This window comes from Sceloporus undulatus, chromosome 2, assembly GCF_019175285.1.
Source record: "Sceloporus undulatus isolate JIND9_A2432 ecotype Alabama chromosome 2, SceUnd_v1.1, whole genome shotgun sequence".
Classification (NCBI taxonomy): Eukaryota; Metazoa; Chordata; class Lepidosauria; order Squamata; family Phrynosomatidae; genus Sceloporus; species Sceloporus undulatus.
The window spans coordinates 149,530,520-149,557,373 of record NC_056523.1 but is presented as its reverse complement, the minus strand read 5'-3'; the positions used below and the strand labels follow the sequence as shown (position 1 = coordinate 149,557,373).

General features: G+C 40.9%; 1 long non-coding RNA gene across 1 annotated transcript; it reads left to right on the top strand.

Moving 5' to 3' along the window:
- Nucleotides 1–3,961: 3,961 nt before the first annotated feature.
- On the top strand, nt 3,962–14,802 carry LOC121920214. The gene is made up of 3 exons (XR_006101701.1): nt 3,962–4,168; nt 9,589–9,694; nt 14,139–14,802. It is a non-coding gene; the product is annotated as an uncharacterized LOC121920214 (long non-coding RNA).
- Nucleotides 14,803–26,854: the final 12,052 nt, after the last annotated feature.

Genomic DNA, 26,854 nt, shown 5'->3' with positions numbered 1-26,854 from the left:
ATTTGATGAAACTAGTACTGCTGCAGGGCTCAGATGGCATAGCTGAGGTAGGTGTGTGCATGTTTATCTATTATCTATATCAGTGTGTGCAGGCATGTGTGAGTGTGTGTATGCATGTTTTTATGGATGACTATATGTGTTACAGAGAGGTGGGATGGGAATACAAGTGACAGAAGTAACCTTCATGTACTAGGGAATAGAATCATAGAATCACAGAGTTGGAAGAGACCACAAGGGCAATCCAGTCCAACCAGGATCCAGTTGAATAGGTATGGTGCTGACAAAAGCACCCTTATCAATAGATACGGAAGAAAGTGATCCTCTGTTTTCTGCCCTTCAAGCCACCTGCCAGACCTCCACCTCTGCTTGGACAGTTGGGAAACCCACCAGAGCAGAATGCCAAGTCTTGCAAAAAGCTGAGAGGATAAGGAGGGAGAGGAGATTATTCCTTTGCCAGCACACACGAATTGCATGTGGAAAGAAACTACATTGGTTGACAAACTTGTTTTATCCACATAAGGCCCCATCTGAATCCTCGCCATGGTATTTTATGCTGTTATTGGCTATCTTGAAAAGGTACTGGCAGTGGGAATAGATTGGACTGGTTATAGAGCCACCCCTATTCCTAAACAAATGCAATAACCTTGTCAAGCAGCAAGTGATGAAAGGTAGTATACTGGCCATTTTCCTCTTCTCTTGGACAGCAGAGCTGTGCATACCACACAGTCTATCCTACACCCTCTAAAACTAGTCTGTTAACCTCAGGTGTGATGGAAGATACCATCAACTATCCTGTTGAGAGCTGAACTGCCAGTCCAAAGATGCCATCTGTATGCGGAATGGAGGGGAGTGTGATTGGTCCCTTGCCTCAAAATGTCTTGGAACACCCATGATCAGCTATGAACTTCAAATAGATGTGTCTTTATCAACATGCATACATGCCAAGCTTTGTTTTGATCTCTCTGTGTTCAGAAAGAATTCTACATTGTCTTTTTCCTAAGAATAATAAATGCAGGGATTAAGAGGGAAAATAAATGCAGAAATGTGCCCTAAACAGACATAACTAATTCAATTTCAATCTCAGTATTCAAAGAAGATGATTATGTTATATACAAAGAATACCAAAGAGGCACTTTGTGCAGTTTTTAAAAAATATATTTTGCATCGATTCCCTAAATATCTGAGATCATCTCCAAATGCTACTATCACAGATTAATCTTTTTGTTAGCTAAATTAACTGTGGCTCTCCTGTGTATTTCTCTGTCTGAGGATTCCTATGTTTTACCAGCAGCAAATCCTTGTTTGAATTCTTTAACAAATCTGCAACTTTAGATTCACACCTCTTAAGAATTTTGAAAATCGTTTACATACTTTAGTTAATTTGCTTTGCTCATAATTCTTTATTTGTAACATGTGCCTTTCCACTTCGTAATACTGGTGTGCAATTAACTCATAATGTCCTTCCAGCAAAAATATTAATTATTCAAATACCACAATTATTCAGGTACTACAATGACAAATTATTCCTCACTAAGTCATGAAGTAACAAAATCTTCTCTAGCAGACAATGAACTACAGGAACATAGGTTCTGTCTGCACGGAGTATCCTGGTCCCAAAGTTGTCCCAGCCACCTACCTCTGTTACAAGGGCCCTCGGTTCTGATGCTTGAAATCTGATTGCATGCACATGTCCCACTGAGCTGTCTGGCACATCTGCTGTCATGTCTCACTTCATTCTGAGGCCAGAACATGTTTCCCAGTGATGATCTCATGGCTCAGCACCTTGTTCTGACCTCAAAGTGAGCAATTGGCAGGAGTAGCAGATGCACCAGGTGGCTCAGGAGATGAGTTTTAAACACCTCCCTGGTGTCAAAATGGATGGCATCTTCCTGGAAGATCTGAATCAAATAGTAAGTTTTTAAAATCTGTTCTAAGATGGATATACCCCAGTTCTGGTACTGAATGGGAAGGATATCATCTGATCTATTCGTATCAGAACCAGGGTTTGGGCCATGGATTATCTGGTCTTCCTGCTGAGAGTATGGAGGGGCTGTTTTATTTGTCCTGTGTAGACAGGGCCTGTGTCTATAGCTGGCCCACTTATTAGACCTACACAGAATATTACATTACTTTCAACAATAATTTACCTGGTTCATTCTTGACAAAGACAGTTTCCCTCCTCCCTTGGCTCCCTCTTGCCATTCTGAAGAACTGGTCTCAACTGCCCTCCTTTGGATAAGGCCAGCCAGGTCATGAGAGCAGAGAAAGCCATGGCTTCTCACAGTTCAGGCTGGTTCTAAAGGTAAGAAGAACCCTGCTGGATTAAATAAAAAGCCTACTTAGTCCAGCATTCTTTTCTCATGGTTGTCATCCAGTGGGATTCAGGAACATATTGCTTTTGTTCTTGAAGGTAATCTATAACTATCAAGACTAAAAGCCATCACAGATAACTTTCTCTTCAAATAATTTATCTAATCCCTTCTCAAAATTGCCTAAATTGGCAGTTATAGCAAACAAAAAATGATCATCTTTCTCCCTGAAAAATGAATCATTTTACAGGCGAACCAAGGTGCCAAAGACTACTACCCATGTAAGGATTCTGAGAGAGTTCAGAATCTTTTCTTGTAGGATGCTGGCTTCTTCCCACATCTCCCTCTGCCTTCCTTGAACCTCCAATTTTCTTGCCTAGGGGAACTCTCTCTTTGGAGAAGACCCATGGTGAGGACATGAAGGAAGAAGCTACACTCTTGTCTCTAAGTTATTGAAACTATATAAGGATTGCATTGAAGTGTCAAGATTGGTTAGACATATTGTTAATTTTTTAATTCAATGTGATCCCCTGTTCATACTGCTGTCCTTCCCAAACAGCATCATATCACTACCTGTTATCCTTTTTAAGAGGGATTAAGGATGGAAAAGAGGTATGTGGGGATAGCATGGGATTCTGGGGTGCTTGTGGGCAGATTAGAGCATTTTCACTTTTTTGCATTGGAGGGTTCTGTGTGGTTGTGAGCAAATGGTTGGCAGCAAGGATGGATTTCAGAAGGAACCATTTCCCATTCTTGCTGCTTCACAAGAATATTATGACTCTGCCTTTTCTAACAGGCCATCATCTAAAGCTTAATAATGCTTTGTGTGTAGTTCTTCCTTTTATCAGTCCAGAATCACCCATTGTTCATTTTCATTTGATGACTCAAGAGTTTAATATTAATGCATTTTGATCATGTTATTATTGAGCCCTTCATGAGTATTCATCAGAGCTTAGAAATAGTACTTTTTGGAGTACAATCCATAACATTCCCCAGGATGTCTGCAGGATCCTGGAAGTTATAGTCCAAAAAATAGTTTCCTGTATTCTCCAACTATCCCAATTTGGGAGATACAGTCCCTTTTGAGACCCACTTTTTCAGCTGCTTTTAGAACCAGGTTCTATCTCCTATTCCCACTTTCTGCAAACTGAGTCCAAAATGAAAAGTAGTTTCCATTCAATTAACTCATCAGGGGGAGAGGAGAAGAGAGGAGAGGAGAGGATGGAATCTTGCTCTTCCCTGTAGGCTCAGGCAAAAGCAAACTGCTTCACCTTCTCCTAGCTTATGTTTCCTCCTCAGTATTAACTTTTGCCATCTTGACCACATTCTGATATTACTTGGTCATATGCGTCCTGGTTTTCATCTGTGAATTCTTGGAAGGTATGGGTTTCCAAAACTCTGGTGTCCATGAATGACTGTATAAACTAAGTCCTCTGTAACCATGGATTCTTTACCTATGGATTCAAGCATCCATGTGTAGAGAGGAGCAAGACAGAGGTCGGGTTGAGCGGGCAAGAGAAGGGCGGGAGGACCTGGGAGAAGAGGAGGGATCAGGAAGAAGCCAGCTGGAAATGGGGAGGCAATTAAGGGCAACCCCAGGAGAGAGGGGAGGGGCTCCAGGGAGCCTGATAAGAAGGAAGGGAGATGCGCAATGGGGGAGGAAGGAGAGCGGAAGATTGGTCCGGGAAGAAGGCGTCGGGAGAGGGAGAGAGAAGGAGCAGCCAGAGTGCGGAGAAGGCCACAGAGCCCAGAGAGACCCCTCACTGGGAGGCAGGGTTCGAGTTGGTCCGGTGTTATCTACTCATCCAGCTTGTCCTAGACAGGAGATTGGAGGAGGGGCCCAGCCGTGGAACCCGGAAGTGAGTGAGAGATGAGAGGGGCTTAGAGAGGGGGAAGAGCCTTGGTGGGTGATATGGGAGAGCCGCTGCAGGAGAGCTGTGACGGCGAGAATTCCGGAGGACAGAGAACGAGAAAACCTCGCGAGGGAGTACCAACCCCAGCGCCCTCGGACCCTGTAAAGAGAAGCCTGTCCCCGCGGCAGAGGGCCATACCTGCCCAGTGGAGTAACTGGGTAGGGGATTGTTCCGGGGCCCGGAGCTGAGAGAGCCGAGACTTCCCTTGGTCCCAGTGAAGTAACTGGGCTAAGGCTGTGTGTAACTGTTACTGGAGGAGGTGGAAATAAAGCGGCTCTTGGTGTTGGTGAACAGCCATTCCTAGTCTCCGCGTGTGTTTGGGGCGGACATTACATTAGCATGGAGCAGATCCCAGGGGCAGCGTCTGCGGGCCGGGCAGCCACGCCCACACCATGGCTTAATAATATTCAAAAGAAAATATAAATTCCAAAAAGGGAAACCTTAATTTTGTATTTTTATATAAGGGACACTATTTTACTATGCCATTGAATTTAAAGGGAATTAAACATCAATGGGTTTTGGTATCTATGGGGGTTCCTGGAACCAAACCCTATACCAAGGGCCCACTGTTTGATAAGATATTTCATGGCTGCCTGTAGTGTTTGATTCATGGTGGCCTACTTGGGTACATAAGTTGCCAATTAATACTGCAGTTAATATTTGACGGGCAAGCATTTGTAAACTAGCTCTTCCTTTCTCACGGCTTCCATGGAACTAGCTCATTGTGAAGGGTGCACCTCAGTAACAGAGGACATATTTTTTATACAGAAGGTCCCAGGTTAAATCTTTTGGCAGGAATTTTCTGTGGAAGGAGAACAAATGATTTTGTTAAACCAGTCTAAGGACTTTATCACACAAGGCTTAAAAAGTGGAATTAGAGCAGGATAGCAGCATCTGTACTTTATCACACGATGCTGTGTCAGTTCATTAACTGGTGTGTATTCCATCGGCTGCTGGAGGGCTCCTTTTCATTAATAGTGGACTTTCCCACTATTAAATGAAAGTGAGAAATCCCTCCTAATGCAGTTCTGATATGCAGACAGTGTGGGCTGTGTGTGGTTATGCTTCTCCTCCTCACTATTCTCAAGCAGGCTGTTATTATCTCTTTTTCTTTTTCTTTTTTAATTAATTTCTTTCTTTTTTTCCCTAATGGATTCCCATCACGGCACAATTATGCTAAAAATAAATAAAAGTAAATACAAATTGAGAGTCCTACTGGGGAGGGGTTAAGGGAGGTGGGACTATGGATGCTAACAGGACTGTGGCATATAAAAGTTTGGTGTGATATTCTCCTAAGTCTACAGTACAAATGAATTCGTATCTACACAATCTTATGTCAGTCCAGTGAGCAAGTATGTCTAGGACCGCAGCCTCATTCTATAATAGAGATCTATTTTGAGTTGCAGAAAACTCTGTCACCATCCCCATTATTCTCTACTTAATTATGGTGAAATAATCTATCTTTCTCATAAACAATTGCAGCAGTAGTTAATACTGCAGAACAAAGAGGATGTTAGTCTGTTTGTCCTGTAGCAGGCCTTTGATTATTACTTATTCTTTGCATGCCAGTGGGAAACATACACAAACAAAAATATGCAAATAGATATCATTTCTGGTACTCTTCTGTGGTTACCTGCCTGTGGCTTTATTGACTAATTACAGTTTTTCAAAAGAATATGTAAAGTATCTGCAGTTAAAAAGCAGAGACCATGTAGTTCCATTAAGTTACGCATATGCTGAAATGACAGTAATTCAAAACAAAGGGGACTTAAGAGTCATTTAGATTTGGCTGGATTGTGCAGCATGCATGCACATGCATGCATAGAAACCTTGAAAAGACTTATATTGATAATTTCAGTTTTGGTGGTGATTCCTTTGTTTCTGTTTATGACAAACTGCCCCTCGTTAAACTCTTAAATGATGGCTGTCTTCTGGATCTTTGTGAAGAGATTTATGATGGAATAGAAGCTCATTCTAAGCTAGGGCAACCATCCACATCCCACCCTCACATCTACATATACTCCTTTTTCTTCATATCAACCCTGTGACATAAACCTAGCCTCTAAGGTTAGGCTTAAAGAAAGTGACAGACCCAAGATCATCAGGTAAGAGAGAGTCTGAACTTGGGACTCTCACATCCAGTTCAACAAATTATCTAATAATCACACAACACTGGCACACAAATGATCCTGAGGTACAACTGAGGCAATATGTTTCTAGGAATAAAAAAATGTAAAAAATTCAAATTATAAAAATGTTCATCTTTTAAACATTTGAAACTGATTTTAAGGAAGCCTTTTTTTAAAAAAAAAGCATGAACCTTACATCTTGTTGATGGTTTTGAAACCAATAACACAAAGCATGGATAAATTAAACCTAGCAGCATTATTTGGCCTAAATTCAATAGCATCCATAACCTGATTGCTATGGGATCCGAAAATAAACTTTAAAGTACAGTATAATCTTATTCCTTCAGTATAATCCTCCAAATTGATTCAGGAATGACCCCCATTGAAATCACTGGAACTTATTTTCAGGCAAATATGTACACTGGTACCCCGGGATACGAACGCGCCGCGATACGAAATTTCCGGGTTACGAAAAAAAAAATATTAATTAATTATTTCCGGGTTACGAAGGTTTACCCGGGTTACGAAAAAACGCTGGCGCTTTTTAAAATGGAGCCGCGGCAGAGCCGCGGCTTTTCCCCATTAGCGCCTATGGGGATTCGGCTAACGAAAAACTTCCGGGTTACGAAAATGGCGCCGGAACGAATTAATTTCGTAACCCGGGGGACGAGTGTATAGGATTGCAGACACAGAGCACAATCCTACTCATCAAAATGCCTGAGGACCTACTGAGGGTGCATCTGTACTGTAGAAATAATGCAGGTTTACACCACTTTAACTGCCATGGCTCCATTCTACAGAATCCTGGGATTTATAGTTTTGTGAGGCACCACCACTCTTTGGCAGAGAAACTTGTAAAACTACAAATCCCAGGATTCCATAGGATGGAGGGATACAGCATTTAAACTGCTATCAAACTGCATTATTTCTACAGTGTAGATGCACCCTGAGTCAACACTACGGCTACTGACTTGTGTTGAATCAAGCCTCCTCACAACTTAAGAGGAATTGGAAACTACTTAGGTCTACCCTGGATTTGTCCTACTAGCTGTTCCTCTGGGCTGGGGGAGGTTTGAATCTGCCATAACCCAGTTCTCTCTTCAGTCTGTCCTTTTCTAGTTCTTCTCCCAGAGACAGTAGATTCCTCTGCCATCTGCGATCTAAGATTAGCCAGCAGAAGGAGGTAATGCGAGCATAAAGGCAGTTCAACTAAAAGAGGGCTATTTCAGCCAGCCCAAGAGGCCTCTGTCTTTTCCTAACCCTGCTATAGCTAGTATGTTCTAGAGTTAGGATTGCATTGTTATTTTATAGCACAGCTTATACTTCATTCTGCTTCAGCATAGGTGTGAGTCACAAATATGAAGTAAACTTTCCCAAAACTGGCAAAACCCAAAAGTGATTCCAATGCATTGAAGAAAAAGTGGCTTTGGTGCAGGGTCAGTAGTATTAAAGTCTGCTTTTTAAAAACTGATCTTTTTTGGTGATTCTTTTCTGTTTTCTCTCTGTGTTGTTGTTGTTTAATACAGCCAGAATTTTGAGGGTATACATTCATAGTTCAGTCAATAGTTTGCAAAATTCAGAACAGAATAGTACTGATTAACTGATGACTGATCGCTGCTTTTCAAAAATCTCATGAGCCTTCCCTAGAAGTGCTAACACAAGGTCAGTGTCATTTTATAGCCCAAATCAAACAATGCAGCATTCCCGCTCTGAGCAGCTGAAAAAGTAATAACAGTATTTATGCCATAGTAGCTTGTTCTCAGACTTCTTCCTAGTGATTAGAACAACGCATTTCTTTGAAGGGGGAAAAATCCAGTTTCAGTTAAAAGATGCATTTAATAACTATGGTGAAGAACAGATGCACTTGTAGTCTGGACACTAACCCCTAATTCCAAGTCACAGTTGCAGGGATTAATGCTGCCATGAGTGACAGGAGAAAGGTTACTACTCTTTCATTACAACTACAAGAAGACAAAAGAGGAGTGTGTTTTTTACCCTCTCCAGTGTGTTAAGCAAGTGCTTACCAGGATCTATAAACAAGGTTAAGAGCTAGAAGAACACCAATAATATCAGTCTGGCAGGATTTAGACTGGAGTTTATGGAACAGATGTTCTGACAGCTTCTTGATAATAGGTAGGGATGATGCTGAAAGATTTTGTTTCATCTGCCTTTTAAACTCACTGAATTTGTACTTCCCAGATCAATATGTAGGGTTGAGTTGTCTTTCAGACGGTATGTACCTTTAGATTTTCTCATACAGTTCTTGCTCCCTCATAAACCACACACTAAATGTTTCTAAAGAGGACATGCATACAAAATGTGTATTTTACAAGGAGACATGTTTAAACATCCAGAATATGGGGGGTAAGAGGTTGGCTAGACTACAACTTCCAGGATTCTCCAGACAGCATGGCTGGTGCAAAACCTATTACTGTATACAGTGGGCCCTTGTTATCTGCTGTGGTTTGGGTCCAGGCTCCCCCCTGGAAAACAAAATCCATGGATGCTCAAGTCCCACTAATATAATGGCATAGCAAAATGGTGTCCCCTCTATAAAATAGCTAAATTCAAGGTTTGCTATTTGGAATTTATACTTTTTGTGAACATTTTCAAGTTGTGGATGCTTGAATCCATGGATAAAAAATTTATGGATAATGAGGGAAACTGTATAGTTTTTCATCTGTGGTAGTTCAGTTCCAGGGGACCCTGTGGATGACACAGGTATATAGTGGATGGCAATACCCTGTATTATTCAATAGTGGCAACATGTGCACAGACACATCAATGTGTCCATATGCATGCAGCACCATTAAATAATATGGGGAGTGGTGATCCATGTGTGGTCAAATCTGCAGTTTGCCAGCCCATTAATACAAGGAATCTACTGTATATCTACTATATATCAAAAATGCATATAAATTTGTACAGATTAAGAGGGAAATACATTCAATATAACTGCAGTACTGGTGATTTTTTTTCTTTTGAAAAAACTCTCAGAGTGATGAAGAAACAGAACTAGGCAGATTTATGACTGACCATGATAAATATTACTAGCTGCAAGATATAGCAATATTGCATAGTTTGGAAGAGGATGATTGCAGATCTTGGAATGTTATTTTTCAACAGCAATTGCCTATGCTACTGATTACTTTATCATTCAATCAGTTGTTATGTCTTTTAGTTACTACAATATAGAAAGTAACTTACTGATTAGTTGATAATACATTATCATTGCAGTTGCAATTGTGCTTTGCTGGTCCCCCCACCAACAACAACAACAACTTTGACCATCATGATTTCGAGTGAACTACCTGCCTGAACATTCCCTCTCTCAAACACAAAGGTAGAACATAGCAGACCCACACGGGTGTCATTTGGCCTTCTTCCTCTCCCCCAAACAAATGCTTTTAGGACATCTTTGATCTTTGGCTGGGAATTATCATATGTTTGCCTCTTCATTGTTCTCCCAGAAGCATACTGTTTCATTAACACAAAAACTCCCTTTCCTGCTACTATTTTTGTTTGTTTGTTTACTATTTATTAAAAGTAGAATACAAAACAGAAATACTTGAGAAGTTAGAATATAGCCATAGCTTAGTAGACATAGTATAAAACCATCAGGCTAATGTTGCTATGGAGGTCATTAATCCATTTGGGAAAGTTTAAAATTTATGACTACAATATATGTCTTGGAGCGGATGGGTCACATCAGGAAACAAAGTCATTACATAAATTCAAATGTTGAGACAGTGGCAGAAAGGACTGTTCTAAAGAATCAACAGATGTCAAAAGGGAAAACTATTTCTCTATGACACGAAGAAGAGTTGCTTTCATCTGACAGTGCTTAATCTAGTTTAATCAATCAGAACACCCCCCATTTTTTTTTAAAAAAAAAGGTCTTTTTAAACTTAGGTATTCATTTATATTTTATTTTTATTTTGCACAGGGGGGTGTCTGACTGTGTGTCTCTGTGCCAAAAGGGGCAGGGATAATGTCTTAGCAGTGTGAGATAAGCTTTTAGCACAAACTAATGTGTAATCTTGGAAAGATTTTAAGTACAATAGAAAACAGAGCAACCCCAACTGTGTAGCATTTTTGGAAATTAGGGTGCTGTACAGACCGGCGAAAGCACCAGCCTGCATACATACTAGGGTTGCCTAGGGGCGCTGCTTATATACGCCCCACAACCCTAGTACGTAATCTGTACGTCAAAATGGTGGCACCCAGTACACATGGGTGTTGCCATTTTGACGTGGCGGACGCTTAGCATCCGCACGTCCCGGTGTCATTGTGACACATAAACAACCTGATTTTTATGTAAACTTACAGCGCTTTATAAATAAAGGTTAATAATAATAATAATAATATGGGTTCTTTTTGTTCCACGGGGAAGCCCCGTGGTCTGGAGGCTGCAGTTTCCCCGCAGAGCAAACTAGGGCGGCAGGAGACTGCCCGCTTCGGGCAGTCTGTATCCCGGCAATGCTACTGTAGTGGGAGAAAAGCTCTCATGTGATAAAGTCTTAAATCTCATGCCTGAACTGGCCTCAGGCATACAGAGAAGCAATCCTTCTCACTCTTAACTCTCTCTCACATCTCATACCAATCCAGTGTGCATACTCTATGCCACTCTTTGGAGTAACCAGCCTGGCAAGGAAACCCACTTCCCCACCTGCTCTATTTACCTGCATTGACTCTCTCATTTTTCCCTTTTGGCAGATGCTACAGTCTCTTTCATTTGGAGATAATAGAGAAAGACAGAAAAGGCAAACAACTTTTAAAAAGTTTTTTAAACATGTCTGATGAGCACGTAAAATTTGTGGATGGTCAGTAATATAGCTCAGATTTTCAATGAATCTCCTCATCTTCCTCCCTCTCTTCTCTTCTTCTCCCTCACTCCTTTGTTAGTAACCTCTCTGCTCCTCTCCACCAGTATAATACTCTACAACAGGGGTAGGCAACTTGCGGCCCGCGGGCCGGATGCGGCCCGGCAAGGCCTTGGGACCGGCCCCTGGCCTGGTCCTGCCACCAATTGCCGCTGGGGTCTTTGGGGGGCAATTGTCTATAGAAGCCTCAGAAACATGCATTTATATTAACATTTTTTTAAAAAATCAGCAATTTTTTTCGTGTGTCCTCCATTTTTTTTTAAAAAAAAGTGTCTTCCATTTGAAACTTTTGTCCTACATTTGTCCTGGTTTATTTATATATTTAATTTTTTAAAAAATTATTTAATCATTTATTTTTTGGCTTCGGCCCCCCCAGTTGTCTGTGGGACAGCAACCCGGCCCCCGGCTCAAAAAGGTTGCCTACCCCGGCTCTACAAAGAAGAGTTACATGGGGAGTCATCCATGTAACCTTTCTTCCTCTCTCTCCCACTGCTCAGCCCAAGACAAGTCTCACTCTGTAACAAGTTAATAATAGGGACACAGTAGCTCAGCAGTTAAGATGCTGACTCTGATGACTGCAAAATTGTCAGGTCGAGACCCAAGTGCCATGTGAGCTCCAGTCACTAGTACCGATTTCTGCCAATCTAGCCATTTGAAAGCATGTAAAAGTGCAAGTAGATAAATAGGTACCACTTTGGGATGAAGGTAACAGCACTTCATGTAGTTATCTGGCCACAAAACCACCAAGTCATGTTTGACAACACTGGCTCCCTCAGCTTTGTAACAGAGATGAGTCCCCTACAGCCGGACATAACTAGACAATCTTGTCAAGGAAAAACCTTTACCTTTACCTTTACCAAGTTAACAGTAGTAAGCAACATGAAATCACATTTTGTTACTATGAAAAAGGTTTTCTCAAACATGGTTCCCTGGAACCCAAAGGTCCCCCACTGGAGGTTGCTAGGGGTTCCATGAGAGATCGTGATTCTTAAAAACACATATTTTTACAGCTGTAGATATAATATTTTTTTTGTGCAAGGGTTCCCTGGTACCTGACAATTATTTCAAGTCTTCCTACAGGGTAAAATGGTTGAGAAAGTTTGGTATAACATTAATGAATTACAGCTCTGGATACAACACTGTAAAAAATAAATAAATAAATAAATAAATAAATAAATAAAGTGAGCCCTCAGTATCTACAGGGATTGCAAAATTTGTGTATTCCTGTAGTGTGCTTGACTGCATGACCCTTGTGGTCTTTTTCAACTCAGTGATTCTATGATACTATGAAAAACCTCAGATGATCGAGACTCTATTAATAATATGGCATAGGGCAGCTTTGAGGGCCTCTGTTGCTGCCCTGCGTAATATTATTAATAGGAACTTGCATCTTTCTGCAGCCTTGAGTTCATGGCTCTCTCCTCTGCCTCCAGAGAGCCCACCAGCCACCATCTTCACATGTGTGCCTGGCAGCTGGGCCTTGCTACTGCACTGGGACTATTTGTTTATACTAGATCTCAGGTTTTAGTTTGTGGGGGAGCGTTTGCAACAATTTCTGTATTTTCAGCCTGTGGTTGATTAAATCTGCAGATCTAGAGCCCACAGATACAACAGGCCCATTGTACCTAGGGTTGCCATATCCCGGTTTGGGGCTGGTCTGCACGGTCCCGCCCCGGTTTTCCCCCGCCCCCGGGATCCCCCCGGCGACAGACGCCAGGCAGGGAAAGGAGCTTCGCCTCAGCGAGGCCCCTTTCCCCTGCCTTGGCACCTCCTCTGCCGGCGACAGAGGTGGCCTGACAGGGCGAAAGGGCTTCGCCTCAGCGAGGCCCCTTTCCCTGCCTTGCCGCCTCCTCCGCCAGTGACGGAGGCGGCCTGACAGGGGAAAAGTGCTTCGCCTCAGCGAGGCCCCTTTCCCCTGCCTTGCTGCCTCCTCCGCTGGCGACCTGACAGGGGAAAAGGGCTTCGCCTCAGCGAGGCCCCTTTCCCCTGCCTTGCTGCCTCCTCCGCTGGAGAGGGAGGCGGCCTGACAGGGGAAAAGGGCTTTGCCTCAGTGAGGCCCCCTTTCCCCTGCCTTGCCGCCTCCTCTTCTTCTTCTTCCTCCTCTCCTCCTCCTCCTCCTCCTCCTCTTCCTCCCCTTCTTCTTCATCTTCTTCTCCTCTTCTTCTTCCTCCTCTCCTCCTCCTCCTCTTCTTCCTCCCTTTCTTCTTCTTCTTCCTCTTCTTCCTCCTCTTCTTCTTCTTCCTCTTCTCCTCCTCTTCCTCCCCTACTTCTTCATCTTCTTCCTCCTCCTCTTCTTCCTCTTCCTCTTCTTCTCCACCTCATCCTCTTCTTACCCTCTTCCTCCCCTTTGTCTTCCTCTCTACTTCCTCTTCTTCCTCCTCCTCTTCTTCCTCCTTTTCTTCTTCTCCTCTTCCTCCTCCTGTGCTTCTTCTACTCTTCCTCCTCTTCTTCTGGTTTTTGGCCAGAAAGGGAAGCACATTTCTTCCATCTGTCTAGGAATAATGCCAAATGTTCTCCATTTTGATCATGCCTAAGAAACATGCATTTATATGGGGGGGAAATTTAAATCATCAATTTTTTTGCATGTCCTCCATTTTAAAAAAATGTGCCCTACATTTGAAAATTTTGTCCTACATTTGTCCCGGTTTGGAGGTCCTAACTTATGGCAACCCTAATTGTACCATAATTCTGTCTTTCTTTTGCTAATGGAGTTGAAATTTGATTACTTAGATTTTACTACTCTTTGTTTCCCAGTCCCTACATGGTTCCCCCCCCCACACCAATAAAAAGTGGAGTGGCCTCTGACTACCTCTAGACTATCTTAACAAGAGCATCTTAAGTAAAATGTAGGTCTGTAACTCTAACAACATTTTTTTTTCTTCACCTGTATGATTTTTAATGAAGACATCAAGCTGGAAATCGCCCTGGAAGCCAAGATGACTAAATTGAAGCTGTCATACTTTGGACATATTGTGAGAAGCCACAACTCATTGAAAAAAATAATAATGCTAGGAAAGGTGGAGGGAAGTAGAAAGAAAAGAAGGCTGCATATTGGATGGGCTCTATAAAGGATGAATTTACAGGAACTAAGCAGAGCAGTGGAGGACAGAGGGTCTTAGAGGTGTCTCATCCACAGGGTCACCATGAGTCGAGATCAACTCAAGGGCAGTTAACAACAAATTATTTTTAACATCTTTGACTGATGAAAAAGCCAGTGAAGCTTCGAAAACCTACAAGGTGTATTTTGTGCTTTTTGGGTTGGTCCAGTAAAGATATCATTGTTTTGTGGTTTTGGGATTTTGGTGTATTGTTCTGTACTGTTACTGCAGAAAAATTACTAGTTACCAAAGTAACTTGTTGCAAATCACATTACTTCCAAGTTCTGATAAAACAAGGAATGATAATATGGCTCCTTTGCTCTACAATAAGGACAGATAAAGAATTGTTCTATCAACAGTTTCCTTCCGCTTCCCCGCTCTGAACATAACATTTAAAGACATTATTCAGATCTGAAGCTTCAGAAAGATATTGTATATAAATAAACTGCAAGGTTTGCATTAAGGTCAATAATTTTGTACTAATCATGTGTATGCATAACCACATATTCTGAATTAGGAGAAATTGAAAATAAATTACTTTGCTCAAATTCACTTTGTGTCTGTGCATTATCAAGGCAACTTTACTATCTCAGCGGGCTTATGAAATACAAATCAACAGGTTTAGCTTCAATTTATGCTAATGATTCTGTTTCTGATCTTCAGTCACCAACAGATTTCCCAGTTTTATTTGAAATATTTGCCTTGGTTCACTGATGATCTGGTTCTGTTATCTCCCAAATAAATTGCACTGAAGCATTTGTACAAGAGATATCAACTTATTGTCAAAGAAGATATTTTAAATAGGAGGGGTTTTTTTCTCAAAAGGACAGATGTTATATAAGCTGAAATTTGCCCTTCTCACCACAAATGGTTTGTCAACAGAAATGATTTAGAGGAAGTCAAAAACAGTAATTATCCAAGTTTTGATTTTCAGAAAAACACTTATGGAAGTACCATCTGCCTGCAACCAGTCAAAAGCTGTTGCTAAGTCTAGGCAGTATTGAATTTTTCATATATTAAACAGGGAAACCTAATTTTACCATCACTTAAAGATGTCTTTTAAGGAAAGCCACTCCGTTACTCACATGGTGCCAAAGTGCTAGCAATGAAGCAGACATAAGTTCTTCAAAAGAAAATACTTAGATCTTTGTTATAGAGGTACCCGCTCAGTATATGTTGGAGTTATAGTAAGCCTGCTGAACTGCGGTTTGTTATAACTTTGATGATGCATTATTCCAGGCACATAAGCATTGACCTATCCAGTCCCCATTGACTCAGTGGGATCTTCTTGAGTTGGGCCTAGTAACTGGATTTAGACTGAAGAAAAATTTTACATCTCCTTCAACCATCCTGATTAATCTTTATCCTTCCTCTTTTTCAGCTGCTTTTAAAATGTACCAGTTTCTCTCTCCTCCCCTACTTTCCCCCTTTGATTCCAGCTTACTTCCCTGGCTTTAAATTGAGTCCAAAGTACACAAGTACAGTAGTTTGCACTCAACTCAGCAGCAACTCCTTCCAGCAGGAGAGGAAGGGTGGGAATCTTGCCCTTCTCAGTAGGCTCAAGCAAAAGCAAACTGCTACTGCAGCTCCTTTTCCTCATCAATACCTTTCACCATCTTGACCACACTCTGATGTGGCTCGGTCACATGTGTCCTGGTTTTCATCTGCAAAATAATATATTTGTTCAGGAGTTTCCAAATGAGGCTTAAATTTTGACATCATCTTCATTCCTGGAATTTTACAAGGAATCAAGATGACATATTTAGTTTGTAGCATTTCCATGTTGTCCCACTGCATCTTCCACCTATATTTTTTGTTGTTAGTTGACATGAACACATGACAAACCCATGAATGAGAGATCTTGAAGGTAGCCTATTCTCAGCAGCCCTGCTAGGTCCTGCAGATTCATGGCTCTGTGTTCCCTGATTGAATCTATCCATCTGAAACACAATCTTCCTCTTTTGCTACTGTGAGTTTTGTCTTTCCATTATATGGCCAAAGTACTGCAGTCTCAATTTAGTAATCTTGCCTTTCAGGGCGAGTTCCACCTTGATTTTCTCTAGTCTTTGTTGTAGGCTTTTGGGCATCACTTTGCTAGCATGGGAAATTAATACAATAGTGCTGTAGTGAGTACAATCCCTTTTGTCTCCTTTCTTTGGGAATGGAATGTATATTGGCTGTTTCTAGTCTGTGGGCCATTGTTATTTTTTACCAGAAAAAAATAAATCTCTTAAGGAAGAAAACACAAAATAACTGCAAAAATGCATTTTAATTGGTAGCAATTGTAGACCTTCATCTAGAAGCAACCTTTATGCATTGAAGGTCTTCTTTCTTGTCTTTGCCTCAACATACTAATATAGTGGTTTGAACATTGAACTATGACTGGAAAACAGAGTTCAAATCCCCACTTGGCTAAGAAACCCATTTGTTGATCCTGGGTAAATCACACTCTCTCAGCCTCAGAGGATGGCAATAGCAAACCTCCTCAGAAGAAACTTACCAAGAAAACCCTGTGATACGTTTGCTTTAGGGTTACCATAAATCCAAAATGACTTGAAGGCACACAACAAACTCACATGGCTACCTCTTGGGAAATTATATGAGGAGAGACTTATTGTGTCCAGTCCACAATTTTGTTCCTGTTTTATTCTTTTACAAAAACCACATGTACTGTAAAGAGAAATCAACATGTGTTGCCATTATGTAGCTCACTCTGTCAGCTCTTACTGGTCCTATGTTTGGAAATCATGCCAAATAGATTATGTTAAATTATGCCTACAGCACCACAGCTCTTCATATGCTTATAGTTTCCTCATGTTTGGAAAGTTTGGGCCATTTTTTGCTCTATTAGCCATATATGATGGCAACAAGAAAGATTTGTTTGGATTGCTGAAACATATTCAGAATGGAAATGATTGATGCAGTTGAAATTTCTTCTGTTTGATTTAGACAAATACTTTACCTTCAGAGAAGCTACATTTGCGGCAGAAACATAGTACAGAAGGCAAAGATTTATAGAAATAAATGCCATGGACTGTGAATGATTTCACTCTTGAGCTTTTGGTTACCGTATCTCCCTTGCAGAAAGTTATTTTTATTCTGTTTTGATGCTGTCATTAACAAAATGTTTTATGTGACCAATTTTAGTATGTTTTTATGGTAATGTAATTGTCATAAACTGTTTGGTTAAAGAGTAAATTGTTGATAGATTGCTGGTTTCTGTATGTAAAAGCAACTTTGTATGAGTGTGTACGTTAGCTGCAAGAACATTTGTTTTTATCTAGCAATTTCTTTGAAACGCCATAATTACACTGAAACCAAAGAAAACTACTAAAGGAAATTCAAGCCAAACTGTCTTGCAAATTTTGCAAAAGATGAATGTCTGAAATATAAAGGAACATAGATCACATGCCATGTGGCAGGTATTTCTGTGATCAATTATTGCTGCCCACATCTCAAAAATGGTTGTGTCATATTTTTCATAAGAATGACATATGTAGGCACTAGAACAGGCATGTCACACTTTCTGATTGATAGACAGAGCTGTCATAGCCATCCAACCTCTATGCAAAGGATCATGGTGCCCCATGACATTTTCATAGGAGTGACACATTAGAGACTAGGGAACCTCTGTCAAAACATTTTGATTGATTGGTACAAACATGTCAAACTAGCAAATCTTTGTATTGGTAAAAGGATAAAAATAATTACTACTCTGCTCAGGGTGTGGAGAGCAGTTGATGATGGGTGTATTAGCCCCCCAAGCCCCTCTGTGCACAAGGATATGGTTTGATTTTATAATAAGTCACCTTGAATTCAGGCATTGGGAGGAAAGCAAAATATAAGTGAAATTTTATTATTATTATTATTATTATCATTATTACTCTACAACTTTCTCAAGCCACACTTAATATGGGTAGTGGTAAAAGATTAGGGGAGTTATAGTCTGAAATATCTGGAAGGCCAAAGTTTATCAACTCTTCCTTTAATGCCAGTGCAGAAGCCTAGTGGCATAAAAGCCTCTTGTTGAGAATACAAGTGCCCAAGGAAGGAAAGAATTGGACCTCAAGTATTCTATTTGGCTTGGTGTGTGCGGGTATGTGTGACTGTGCACCTTTCTTTAACAGGAAATCTCTAGAGCTTTCTGTAGTGCAGTTGTCCATTGGCAAGAATAGATAATCATGTTATCTTCTTTCTTCTTTCACCTGTGAATAACATATATGCATGAAAGCAATGCTGCAAAAATGGCTCACAGGAGCTTTTTCAGAAGACCAATTACATTAGCAACTGGACTCTGTAGCAAAAAAAAGTTTGGTTTTTTTCCCCTCCCATGCTCTGAATTTCAACCCTCAGGATCATGCTGTAATGCCAGACAGTAGATCACCACACTTTCTCTGGTAGTTACTCTGTGTGTGTGTGTGTGTGTGTGTGTGTGTGTGTGTGTGTGTACATACTGTATATATATTAAAGCCAAAGTAGAGAAACACAAGCCATAATTCATTTTTCATCCACATAAATTGCTTTAAAATAATTTGTAGCCAAATGCGTGAGGGTGGGTCAGGAGACTAGAGGGAGAGGTTCACCCATGTTTCTTAGTCTTGACAGCTAAGCTCCTCAAACATCCATTTTCCGACAGTACCACTCTCAGGACAAGATGCTGAGAGAATAGTAGCATTGGCCTTTCATGGGAAGACATCATGCACTAGATGGCCATCTGGTTTAGTCAGTAAGGCAACTGTAATGCCCTTAAAAGTCAGAGTCTCTGACATGGGATATTGTGAAGCTGGAAAGAGTTCCTATCAGTCAACTATACAAACCAGCCAATGAAAGAAGTACCCATTTCAGTTTGTGGTAGACTCAAAGCAGAGGTGAATTTTAGTTGAGGGAGGCCTGTGATGACATCCACATCAAATAATTATAGACACTAGTTTCATTCTCATGCTTGTCTGGCCATTTGTGTTGTGGAATTAAGACCTTGTCCTGTGAAATGTTGATGACCCTCTCTCTGGCTCACTTTCACAGAATTTGGACTTTACCCCCAGAAACCCTAAGGGAGCATGGCTCAGAGATTCTGCAGTTTGGAGCCCACAAACGTAACTTTTCAAGCTTTGATCTTTCACAAGTTGGGAAAAAGCACAGTTATAATAGCAGCTGTTTCATGTATCAATGTTGTTTAAGTTTTATCTTGCTCTCTGCTTTTGTTTTGTTTCTAATGTGTTTTAATGTTTTTTAAAGTTAGTGTATTCTGTTGTATGATACTGTGTTTTTAAATAGTTACAAACCAGCCTTAGTGCATAGGCACTAGAGGATGAGATAGAAACTGTGAAATTAAACACTGTACATATAGACGTACATAAGGAGATTTAAAAAAAGTTCATTCTTCACAATGATGATTCTGTCTTCCTAAGCAGCTTTGGTTCAGTTCAGTGAATAGGGTGAAATGCTAATTGCATATACAGACCATCTGCATATAAAGACAGCCCCAACTATTTGCTAAAAAAATCCCCCCCTACTAATCTGAATTCACACAAGCAGCAAGTGAGGTTGTAAGACTGGGCCATACCATTCTGGGGGTGCCATTGGGACCACATGGCCAAATCCTTCTATATGTGTGCGTGTTTCTGTGTTGGAGGAACATAGGGAAGGAAGGATTTTTCAGTGGCCCCACATATATTTTGCATGTAGAAAAACTCAGCATCAGTTAATTTCCATTTTAAAAGGATCTGGTACCAGGTGATAAGACCCATGCTTGAGCCTGTGGTCAGCTGCAGCCTGTCTTTGTAGATGGTGGACTAATGGTTTGGTTCAATTTAAACCAAGTTCATACATTTAGGGTTAAACTAAACCCTTTCTCCCAGCTTCTACTTTACTATATCCACAGGTCTGTTTATATATTTATATATTTATATTTAATCATGCAGACACTCAGCCACCAATTTGAAATTAGGCTGCATCTATAATGCAGAATTTATGCAATTTGACACCACTTTAATTGCCATGGCTCAAGGCTGTAGAATTCTGGGATTTATAATTTTGTGAAATATTTTGTCTTCTCTGTCAGAGAGCTTTAGTGCCACAATAAACTACAAATTCCAGGAGTTCACAGGGTGGAGCCATGACAATTAAAACTGTGTCAAAGTCCATTAGTTCTGCAATACGGCGGCAGCTTTCTATTCACCAGAAACTTGTATCATGCCATCAACTTTGAATGAGGTCTTAACTGAACTAACTTCTGAGTAAATCCATTCAGTGTTAGGGTGAAAGTGTCTTCCCCGCTGTCAACAAGAGGCCAGATGCTGACCTCAGACTAAAAGAGACATCAGGTGTTTGTGAGAGAGTGAGTTAACAGATCAAACACCACAAAGAGCACTTTCAGACAGATTTATTCATGTGATGTGCTTCAGAATAATGCAGCTGTGTGTTCTATTTTTTGAAGCTAGAAAATTTTCTGAATTTCCTGAAGCCAGAAAACAAACTCAAGAGGGGGAAAAAACTCACTGCACCTTCATAGGTACATGAGAGTCACTTGAATTTTTTCAGCACCATGCTCTTCCCCATTAGACATCAGGAGAAAACACAAAACCAAGCAGTGATGCTACTAGAGTTGGCATCACCTTTGTGCAATTACTCCTGCTGTCATCCCCTCCCCCCCCAAGTTTGGAGTTGGCAGGCCAATGGTCCCTCTGGAGTGGATCAGGCTGCTATGGAAGAAAAGGGCTCTGGTCTACTTGCCAATGATGGCTGGTAGACTGGGGCACCAAAAGGGTCTGCCCATGTCCTAGGTTGTTTCAATCTTGTCTTGTTCACAAAGGGGTCCAGGCACCATTCAGTGACATGAAAGGGCTCCAGGACTTCGCCATAGCAGACCAACAGTGTCTTGGCCAGCCTCCTTGTGACCTCAGGTGGAAGAACCGGGTTTATGTTTTGTACTCTGGCTTATGTTTACTGTATGATTATTTTTTGTATCTAATGCTCTTGTTATAATCCACTTTGATTCTGTGAGGAAAATGTGGAATAGAAATAAATCATCATCATCATCATCAACATCAACATCATCATCATTATATTACTTCCTAGGACCTTCAATCTTCAGGAGTCCCAGTCTACCATCAGAGAAGTGCAGCAGTACACTTCACACTGGAAGGCAGACACTTCCCTCTGAGGTGTCACCCTGTGTGCTTCGCACCCCCTGGCTCTCCCTAGAAGAGTGATACAAGGGCATAAGGAAGGAAAGCAGAGCACGCCAGAATAAACCATTTTTTGAAGCAGCAGCAATGATAAAATGGAAGAGAAAGCCACCCCTGCCTCCAGGAAGAACTGGCCTGTTAACTCCTGAGTCAGCTTAGGGGCCTTCTCTCTTGCTAGAGATCATTTTCTATGCCACTTCCCTACAACAGCCATTTTACTCTGTCACCGTTCTGTCACGTATGCGGCAACGATTCACACCAGCACAGTTATGCCATCTAGCAGATTCATGACCTCAGAAGGGAAGTGTTATAGAAGTACTTTGCTTCAATAGAGCTACTGAGGCATTGTTTTCCACCATCAGCTGATGTGAAATTAAAGTGAGCTTTAGCTACTCCATGGGTAGGAACTCTCTGTAGTGTTTATTCAGGAATAAGTCCCATTGAGCAAAGAGCCCTTGCAACCTTAATTGTAAGACTCCTCTTTGCATCTTCCACTTCTAATTGCTTCTTCTTCAGCAAAAGCATGCTATTCCTGATGAATTGTCTTTTAGGAAGTTCATATTTCCTGTTCCTGGTGTGTGTGCACACGTGGACATGTGTGTGTGTGTGCATGTATGTGTATTAATTATTAGTTTGTACTCATTATTTCTTTTCCAAAAGCCCTTTCCTCTGCTGGTTTCTTCTTTTATCTGGTTCTTTTTAATTATAAAATAGTTCTGTTTCACAGTAAGCAAAGCAAAAAAGAAAAAAGAAAGAAAGAAAGAAAGAAAAGGATTTTAAGTAGCAGAAAGCAGTAATTAACCCAGAGAGAACAGGAAAAGGAAATGACTAATTGCAGGAGCAATTCTCCCAAATGGCATGCTGCATTGAACAGGAAGCAATTAATGGTAAATACTGCATGCAGTAAGCTTCTGATTAAAGGCACAGTAATCCAGAGAAGTGTTTGTGACACTTATCAGTGGACCACTTGACACTGCCATGTTATTATAAGCAAGAGGACTCACCACATATCAACAGTGAAGAAAGAGAAGGATGACAAAGTCTGCTGTCACACTGTAGGAATAATTAAGTTTGACATCACTTTTAACTGCAGTGGCTCAATGCTATGGAATTCTTGCAATTGTAGTTTGCTGTTGCACCAGAGCTCTCTGGCAGAGAAGGATAAATATCATACAAAACTACAAATCCCAGCATTCCATAGCATTGAGCCATGGCAGTTAAATAATTCTACAGTGTTGATGTAGCAAAACAAAGAACATACAGTGGAATGCAACTGTAACCTAACTGTAAAACAAAAATAAAATTATGCTGCAAGCAGGAAATGGCCAATGTGCTTATGGGTTAGAAATAGGTTTGAACTTAATTGCACACACTCTTGAGGAATGCTTCAGAGCTACATCTATGGATACACTAAATAGGATTATAGCAATCTGTCTTCTTTATGAGTTATCATAGAGAAAAATGAGGAGAGAAAGTGTATATGCATGTCTGGGCTAACCTTGGCCTGACTTAAACTGAAAGACTGTTCGGCCCCCCCCCAAAAAAAAATTACCCCCACACTGAGCAATAGAGTGATCATAGCACACTTGAAATCGTAGAGACAACTATGAGTAATACAATGGAAAGAAAGGAATGGGCCAGATCACTTATTTGGTTCTCTGGCATCCTGGCAGAGCATTAGAAATAAACAGCTGGAAACCTTTACTTTACAAATGGCTTCCTTTTCTTTCTACTTTAGTTCCCACATATCAAAATGCAAAACCAGCTGTCTCCTGCTGAGAAAGAACTTTGCAGGGGTCTGTGTGTCTGTCTGTCTGTGACTGAACCCATGAAACTGGCTGAGAAGCAAACTGTCTATTTCCCCATCCTTTCCAGATCTTTCTTTTCTGAAAAACACTAAAGGAGCAATAAGCCCCAAACAACTCCAGTTGTGTGCTGTCCAGAATCAGATTAAGACGATTGGAACCCTGGATCAGTTCCAGAAACAGCTCCTACAGTGCTTTATGGGTGCATGCAAGCTCTCCCATTAAAGAGAGGACTTTACATTGCGGTAGATCAGAACCAGCATGGTGTAGTGGTTTGTTGGACTACAACTCTGGAGATCACTGGGTAACCTTGGGCCAGTCACACACTCTCAGCCTCAAGGGAAGGGAATAGCAAATCTCAACAAATCTTGCTAAGAAAACCTCAGGATTGGTTCACCTTAAGGTTGCCACAAGTCAGAAATGACTTGAAGACATACAACAATAACAACAACAGATCAGACCTGGCACCACATAAGAGCCTTTCTTGAGTCTAGACCTGGTCCCTTTCAAGTTGAAGGAAGGAAGGGACTTTGATCACACACACACACCCTTGTCTGTTCCCCAGTGCATGTAACACTGTAGAAATAATATGATTTGACACCATCAAATAGCTCCATCCAATAGAATCCTGGGATTTATCATTTTACAAGGTCTTTAGCCCTCTCTGCCTAAAAGTGCCAGTGCTTCACAAAACTACAAATATCAGGATTCTGTAGGATGGAACTATGGCAATTAAAGTGGTGTCAAACTGCTTTATTTTTACAGTGTAGATGCACCCCAAGGCTGAAACCTCAGAGGCAACATATCACCTGCCTCTGCATTCATTCTGCAACTGGAAAATGGGGCCATAGTGGGTGGTAAATAATTCCAGCCCTTGGGGAAAGCAGAAAACAAAGAGAGAGGTTTACAATTTCTCCTCCCTCCCTAGGAGTGTTTGTTTCTGGAGTGCATCAGAGTACTAGAACCAGCCAGGTATTTGTGTGTCACCAGCAACAGCATGGGGCTCTGACTATTGAAGGACCTGGAGAATTTTTCCAGCTGCACCACTGGTAATCTGTCTGAGGTTATGTTCTTGACCCCATGAAATGCAAGGAAGTTATATTACTCTTGCTGTGGGTGGGTGGGGGGGTGGGTGGGGGGTTGCCACATCTTGCAAAAATTACTTTTTTTTAATAATTTTATTGAAACTTAAAACAGACAATCAAATATACAAACACCAAACATACACAATAACACACTTACATACTCGATGCATTAACATACTTACAATGGAGATTCAAAAAGAGAAAATAGTAATAATGATATATTGAGGGAGAACCCATCATTACAATAATACGTTTTTACATAGGGAATATTACTCTATGATCACTTTCTTTTCCCACTCCTATATTTCCCTTCTTCATCTTTTCCTTCTCCTATTCCTTACTTTACTTCTTAACCATCTCCTGCTTCTTTCCTTCTCATCTTAACTATCTTTGATCCTCCATTGTTTCTTTCTCTTTCCTTCAAATTCCTTCTAAAACCTCTTCCCCCTTATTACTACTTACTTTTCTTTTCCAGTTCCCCATTCCCTACGATTACTACGCCTTCATCTTCACGCTTACAAACCTTCACTCTATCACTTTCTCCTCTTCTTCTACCACTTACTCTCACCTTCCATCACTTACTTTACACTCTCTTAAACACTCTTCCTCCATCCTCTATCTTCATTCACTTCATTCTTCCCTGACTTCTCTCTCTAATCTTACTAGATATCTTTGTCTTTTCTACTTTGAGTGTCCCTTTTATTTCTTTATATTAATTTCTTTATTTGAAATCAATCCACAGCAGTAATATATATCTCTCTCTCTTTTTCTCTTTCTCCTAATCTTTGAACCTCGGATTATTTACTTTTTTTGAACTGCAACCCCAGAAGCCCCAAAACAGCATGGGAGTTCTGATCAAAAAGTAACTTTTTCAAAACTCTGCTGTCCTCCCATCCCTGGGATGTACATTCCAGTGTCTTAAACAGTGGATGAGTATGTTTTAGGAATTACAGGAGCTGAAGTCCAAATTATCTGGAGAACTAAAGTTAGGAACCATGGTTCTAAAGTTATATGCTGTTATACCTGGTCAAGTTGTCATCAGAACCTTCCAGGAAATCTTATGACAGGAGTGCCAAATGCATTTCAAACAGCATGAAACTCAGAATAGCGACTATATTTAATGTTTGGATTGCAAGAAAATTGCAGTCATTCCGATAATAGACACACTTGTTGGAAGATTATCTGAGCAGTTTAGTGACAGCTGTCTTCACAGGAAAACTATCTCCCATCAGCAAGCCTGCTTTGGGAAATGAAGCCTGGGACAGGCACAGAACTCATAGATCAGCAGCACCCAGGACATTTGAAAGGTCCTGGGTTCAACCCTTGGCATCTCTGATGGAAATCATCTGTTATCTTATCCTTTCAGTTGGTGATACTGGGGACAGAAACAGAAACCTTTTATATGCAAAGCATGCTCTCTGTCATTGCACTGTGGTCCCCCATGTCTGTCCCCCAATGTGGGCAGCCAAGAAGGCCACTTGGGTCTAACCTGCACTGCAGACATAATGCCATTTTCCGCTGCTTTAACTGCCATGGCTCCATCCTATGGAATCCTGGGGTTTGTAGGCTGTTGTGGCTCTAGAGTTTTATGACAAAGAAGGCTAAATGTCCCACAAAACTAGGAATTGCAGAATTCTTTATCATTGAGCAATAGACAGCTAAAGAGATTTCAAACTGCTTTATTTCTGCAGTGCAGATTAGACCTTGGACTCAGCACAAAACCGTCCCCAAAACCTTTGAGAAAACCTGTGGAAAACTCACAGATGAATGGAACAGTGATCTGAATCAGTATAGGTATCTTAACTGTGTTAATTAAAACATGTTCTTGTTCTTTCTCTCTTTCATTGTCTCTCTCATATTTGCATAATCTCCAATATATCACAGATGAAAACCAGATCATATATGACCAAACAACATCAGAATGTAGTCAAGATGGTGGATGTTATTAATGAGGAAAAAGCAAACACAGTTTGCTTTCACTTGAGTGTACTGGGAAGGGCAAGACTCCACCCAGCTCCTCTCATTTTCCCATTGGTGAGTTAACTGAATAGAAACTGTTTTTGCACTTTGAATTCAATTTGAAGCAACTGAAGTAAGATGAAGACAAAGAGGGAAAGTAAAAGGAGGAGAGAGAAACTGGGATATTTTAGAAGCAGTTGAGATGACAGAGAATTAATCAGGACCTACCAATTAGGGACAGTTAGTGATCAAGTGCTTAGTAATTAAAGTCTGTTATTTTAAGTGTAGCATGACTTTTAAATAACATTCCTCTGGAATTAAGTCATAGCCAGAGTCTGGAAAATATATTTTGAGGACTACAGCTCCCCGAATCTCCCAGCCAGCAAGACCCCTGGCTATGTTGGCAGGGGAATGCTGGCAGCTGTACTCCCATTATTATTATTTTTTCAAGCACTAGCTCTTTACTAGAGGTCACCTTGCCTCTAC